At 39.9% G+C, this 6708-nt stretch overlaps 1 protein-coding gene across 1 annotated transcript in view; it reads right to left on the bottom strand.

Annotated features, from left to right (window-relative positions):
* Positions 1 to 6348: 6348 nt before the first annotated feature.
* tmem222a (transmembrane protein 222a) overlaps positions 6349 to 6708 on the bottom strand; it is a 4389-nt gene continuing 4029 nt past the window's right edge. Inside the window, exon 6 of the mRNA XM_053490644.1 lies at positions 6349 to 6708. This exon is cut by the window's right edge and continues 256 nt beyond it. The gene's annotated coding sequence lies outside the window, so the exon portion shown is untranslated.

Here is a 6708-nt window from a genome sequence, read left to right as displayed (position 1 = left end):
CAGAACCCACTCTTTTCGTGGCTCTAGCCTAGTTTAATTAGACGCGCGGTGTTCGGACCGCTCCGGGGTGTTAGCATGGACATGACCGGATCATCCTGTGTCTCCTCTAATGTTAAAATGATCGCATCAGCTCTTTGGTACAGCGCTAGCGTTTGGGACGTAGCACAGTTAGCACACAGTTAGCGCACTTGGCCGAGCGGTGAGACATTCAGGACTTTCTGGAGCCCCTGAGTGTTTAGTGAGAAAACAAATTCCCTCAGCGTGCTCCCAAGCTGTGCTAACACACCGCGAGCTCAGGGCGGAGATGTGCAGCGTCTGATTATTGTGTTTAAAGACTCTCTGCTCTCTTTCACACACACACACACAGCCCTGGAGTTTCAAGCCTTAGACCGGCATTGACCAGCTCCTCCCTCTAGTCACAGGACCACAAGCAGCTAGAAGTAAGCTTTTTAAACACACCGTAACTTTAGATGGCCTTTCTGTACCATCAAGTGCAACAGTAAAAGACCTCGGTGTGATTATAGAAGCCTTTCATTTGAAGCTCATGTTGATAATATTACCAGGATAGCATTCTTTCACCTTGGAAATATTGCCAGGATAAGAAATATATTGTCGCTAAACGACGCAGAAAAACTAGTTCATGCTTTTATCACCTCTAGGTTGGACTATTGTAATGAGGGGATATATATATATATATAAAAATTTAAAATGTTTTAAAGTGGCAAAGTGTCATGTCATATACACACACACACACACACACACAAAGTGACTTTATTGAAGACAAAATAAAAACTAACATAGCTAGCGTTTTGGACAAAAGTAATGGCACCCTTTAACAGGAGGAATTCTCTTACACTTTGTCATTTTTCAGCCCTGAGTTTTGAGCTCATTACAGGACGTCACTGGTGAAGTGGAACAAACTGATACATGCACAGAGACAGAGAGACAGAGACAGAGAGACAGAGACAGTAACGATCCGCCACGCCTACTTCGATCAAAGGATGCAGGCTGCTTATCAGTACCGCGTATTATTAAAACTACAGCAGGGGGCGGAGCTTTTTCTTACAAAGCCCCAAAGTTATGGAATAGTCTTCCAAATAGTGTTCGGGACTCAGACACAGTCTCAGTGTTTAAGTCCAGGCTAAAAACCTATTTATTTAGCCTAGCATTTTTATAAATAGATTAGCCTTAGGTAAAGGAGCAGATCTGGGGGACTCATGGACATGGATGGTTCCACTTTTCCATGAAGGTGGTTCTGTCCTCGACTGATGCAGACAGCTGTTCTCTGAGGACCTGTGACTTCAGTCGCTCAATAGTTCAGGACTGGAATTTTTCACAGTCTACCTGAGCCTCCAGGAACAAACTGGACTTTAATCTTACACATCTCCTCTTATACTGAACTTTCAGTCTCGCATATTATTATGCACATCAATCCCTGCTATCTGTTTTCACCCAGATGAGGATGGGTTCCCTGTTGAGTCTGGTTCCTCTCAAGGTTTCTTCCTATTACCATCTCAGGGAGTTTTTCCTTGCCACTGTCGCCGTCGTCCTAGGCTTGCTCATCAGGGACAATCATATCATTTTGATTTATACACATTCACATTCCATATAAACTTAATTCTTTTGATTGTGTAAAGCTGCTTTGTGACAATGTAAATTGTTAAAAGCGCTATACAAATAAAATAAAATTTAATTGAACTGATTCTTCACCACTCTTAGCATCATTGATACCCCATGTATCTACCTAGACTTTGGCTGATTGTGGGGTCACAGGTGTCTTTATGACACTAACGACCTCAAACAGGTGCTACTAATTTAGAATCATGAGCAGAGTGTAGCTGGACTATTTATAAGCCAAATAACAGGTCTTTAAGGGTCAGAAATCTGGCTGATAAGCAAGTGATCAAATACTTATTAAACACAGTAATTCACAAATAAATTGTTAAAAAAATCATACAATGTGATTTCCAGATTTTTCTTTGTAGATTCTGTTTCTGTGATTCTTCACAGTGGAAATGCACCTATGCTGAAAATTGTAGACCCTTATATATTGACATAGGTATATGAGCATGTTATTATTAATATACATTTTTTGTCTGACTCTGTGTGTATATATATATACATACATACATACACAGTATATAGCAAGAGAAGCGTTTTAATCTGTGTCCCAAAAGCCCCATATACTCCTCAGGCCATTACCACTATACACACATTTATACACTGTATATACTGTATATATATTAGGGCTGACAATATTAAATGGTTAACCCATGTGATTAATGTAGAAATTTTAATGTGTTACTATTTTATTAACACAAATTAATCACACAAGCAGGTTTGATCCTCATGGCTTTGACCACAATTTTTATATCCTTAGTTGTTTTCTTTGCTTGATGCAGGACAGTAATTTGATCCTTCTGAAGCAGAGTAACATCACTGCCACGCCCACAGGACTGTCTTCTGACATGGGTGACATGTGATGGGTAAGGACAGGACTGTCTTCTGACATGGGTGACATGTGATGGGTAAGGACAGGACTGTCTTCTGACATGGGTGACATGTGATGGGTAAGGACAGGACTGTCTTCTGACATGGGTGACATGTGATGGGTAAGGACAGGACTGTCTTCTGACATGGGTGACATGTGATGGGTAAGGACAGGACTGTCTTCTGACATGGGTGACATGTGATGGGTAAGGACAGGACTGTCTTCTGACATGGGTGACATGTGATGGGTAAGTAATGAGAGGCTCCTCACTGCAGCCGTCAGGGTTAAATAACATGTTACAGCTGAAGCGGATTAATCACTGCAGTAATTATTTAATGGGACGATCTTAACTATTCACTTAGTTACATCCAGGTGCTGACTTTTTTTTTTGGCCAGACAGTGTGTGTGTATAATCATTATATTCTCAGACATTACAGTGTGTGTGTGATGTGCTCACCATAATTCCTGATAAAGAAGCATTTTATCATGGGCAGGCTTGGTGAAATGAGATGCGCCAGTTAAGGAAGGAACTTCCTGTTTAGCACACACTTGGAAAAAATACATTATATTCTTTAGTCAAACTTGGGAATTGTTTAAACACTTGTAGAGTTCAGTGTGTAAGTGTGAGGGGCGGAGTGAGAGAATGAGTAAGTAATATAACTTAAATAAAATTTGCACAGTCATTGAACATAAAAACTAACCTTGCATTACACTGTATTTTTTTAAAAAGATTTTCGAATATATCTATTATGAAAAGCATAATCAAAGCTAATTAATAAATAAATACATACAATACTATGTATACATCTCTATGTACTGCATTAAAAAAAGTTAATCTGAAACAAGAAATCAGGGTTTCTGTAAAAAAAAAAAAAAAAAGAAGAAAAAAAAAGGAATACATGGGTTTCCAAAGTCTCCATAATTTGTCAAATTGATGGTTTAGATGATAAATTAGTTTCTCCAAAGGGAATTAAGCTGACAGTTGAGACTGAGGGAACCTGGGAGTCGACCTCAGCGAAATAAATTTTTTGCCAGAAATGAAAAATTTGTTAAGAGAGTTTAAGTGTCCACATTAAAAACATTTCCAGAAGTGATGTTCAGCAAATAAAATGAGAATGAAGACAATGTGGAGTGTGTAGCAGTTATGTGGCAGTGACTCCTGGACCACAGAATGAACAACGTTACAGAACGTCTGGATGCGACCACAGGATCTACACAGAGAAGTGTTCTTTAATGCTTTACATTTAACACAACATTCGGTAAGGACAAACAAGTGTAAAATATATTCTATCGAAAATACTTATTACATTTTGTTCATGTAGGGAAATCGAGGTACTTTGGGAAAGTCGCACTATGGATCTTATTCTAATCTATTGATGTATTGACGATTGATCAACAGTTTCAGAGAATCGCGAGCTGAAGAGTCTAACACTGTCATTTTTAACATTCTTAAAATATTTTATCATATTGAAACTCCCGTCTGTTTGTTAAACTAATCACCTCGAAGCTAACCAGCGCTGACGGCGCCCCCTGGAGGGGAAGGCAGCATCCAGTCTGTGTGTGTGTGTGTGTGCAGTGATGCATGCAAAACCATGAGGATATTAAAACATAAAGCACACCTCCTGACCAATCAGATTTAATTATTCACATCCACACACACATCATGTGTCTGTGTGTGTTTATATGCCTAATACCTTAAAATATGAATTTGTTTCTATAGATATATCAAATTTAAATGTTATTTGTCACACACACAGTCATACACAGTACGATATGCAGTGAGATGCTTACAGTATACGACCGCCGGTGACCTTAAAAAGAAAATTAAAAAAACTATATATAAGGAATAAATATTAATAAAAACAAATGAAATACAAAAGAAAATAAACATAACTAGTAAAATAAACAAACTGTACAAAAAAGGGCATAATAAAAATATTACAAAATATAGAAATATAGGAATATGGGGGGGGAATATATATATAAATTTTTTTAAATGTTTTAAAGTGGCAAAGTGTCATGTCATATATACCACACACACACACACAGTGACTTTATTGAAGACAAAACAAAAACTAACACAGCTAGTGTTTTGGACAAAAGTAATGGCACCCTTTAACAGGAGGAAATCTCTTACACTGTCATTTTTCAGCCCTGAGTTTTAAACTCATTACAGGACGTCACTGGTGATGTCGAACAAACTGATAGAGGCACAGAGACAGAGAGACAGAGAGACAGAGAGACATAGACAGTAAGACAGAGAGACAGTAAGACAGAGACAGAGAGACAGTAAGACAGAGACAAATAAACAGCGGATGTGGAATGTGCTGTTTGTAGAGATGGTGAGAATGTGTGTGATGTCACTACACTGTGTCTCCAAATCAAACACATGAGGTCAGTTCAACACACACACACACACACACACACACACACACACACACAAACTCAAACAGTAAGGAAGTTGTTTCTGGGTCAGTTGATCAAAATGTGATGCAGGATCACCTGAACATGTGATTAATAAGGTCAGGTGACGTGTGATCTCCACCTGAACACTAAGGCCTAGTGGACTTCAGGACACACACACACACACACACACACACACACACACAGAACGTGGGTGTATTTAAGCAGTAAGACTGCAACACCACTCCTCAGTCTGAACCAGGGTTCCCAGAGCGACCAGTAGAACAGTACAGTTTAACTGGGACAAAACCAGTGTGTATAAAGGAGCATATCTGCTGCTCCCTGCTGGAGGTGTGTGTGTGTGTGTGTGTGTGTGTGTGTGTTTTATTTTATTACCCCGTCACCACTCATGTCCAGTCAGTCACCTGAGCAGTGTGTGTTACATCTGAAAAACACTGTGGGGTAAAAGGGGAAGAAGGAATGACTGAGTGTGTGTGTGTGTGTCAGTGATTTTAATAACACACTCAATATAACACACTCACTCTACTGCTGTGTGATAAGGAAATTGTGCGCGCACACACACACACACACACACACGTGTGCTGGAATACACAGGGTGGGACTGTTTAACCAGCTGCACTACAGTGCTTTAGCGCCCCCTGCTGTTCAGTCTCAGAAAGAGAAACAAACGCCACAAAAAGTCCATTGTGTTTTTACACATCATCATCATCATCATCATCAGTGGTGTGCATAAATTTTCACCCCCTTCTTATTGTTTCCTCTCTCTCTCTCCTTATCTTATCATTCACTCCAGTTCTTATTTATTTCTGTACCAATCGAATCTCCGTGTGTGTGATGATGTACAACAGCAGTGAAATGTAATGCAACAAACTCCAGAGTGGGAAAAATTATAAAACGTGTGTATAAAATAAAAGACTGAGGAGTCAATGAAATAAATTATATACAGTATAAATATACAATCAGAAAGAATTTTGCTGTAGATCGGTCCGAGCTCTTCCTGACGCTGTGTGTTCAGGTTCGCTCACACACTCTGGGTTCCTCCAGCACGTGTATTAATACTGAGCTTACACACACACACACACACACACACACACACACACACACACACACACACACACACACACACTTATACAATCAACTTACTGAACCTGAAGCAGAACGAGTTAGAGGATTTTACAGTAATGTAAAGTTAAAGTAATTTAAACAATACTGACCCCCCCACCCCTCCCCCCCTCCCCCCCCTCCAGTGTGATATCATAAGCGATTATTAGCACCAAACTGCAACATGTGACTGTCAAGGGGGGTAAATATTTATGGTTTATACGTGGTGTTTTACCTTTAGGTTCGTCACGTCTGTCACGTGTAATCTGTCACGACCGCAAACGTGTAAACACTGGACATTAAACTGATATTAAAGAGAAACACAAGGACTGTTCTATCAGCAGTGTTTATTAATCATCTCATACACACACACACACACACACACACACACACACACACACACCCCTGTAGAGACGGGCCGAGGACAGGGCCTCTCAGAACCAGAGCAGGTTAATGAACATGTTAATGTTTTGTTGTTTAGGGGACGTGACTGTTACACATTTAAAGAAAATTCAATCCCTCAGAACACACACACACACACACACACACACACACACACACACACACCAACTTAAATAAACCATAAAGAAATAAAATCACACACAGACTGGCTAAGTCCTAAACCCCAGTATGTGATGGGGTCCAGCGGTGTGTGTTCTGGAGTTCGGGACGCGGCCGGGGTCTCATACAGT

This window comes from Clarias gariepinus, unplaced genomic scaffold (genome assembly GCF_024256425.1).
Source record: "Clarias gariepinus isolate MV-2021 ecotype Netherlands unplaced genomic scaffold, CGAR_prim_01v2 scaffold_30, whole genome shotgun sequence".
NCBI classification, from domain to species: Eukaryota; Metazoa; Chordata; class Actinopteri; order Siluriformes; family Clariidae; genus Clarias; species Clarias gariepinus.
Note: the sequence above shows the minus strand (reverse complement) of the source record. Positions and strands in the feature narration are given on the sequence as shown.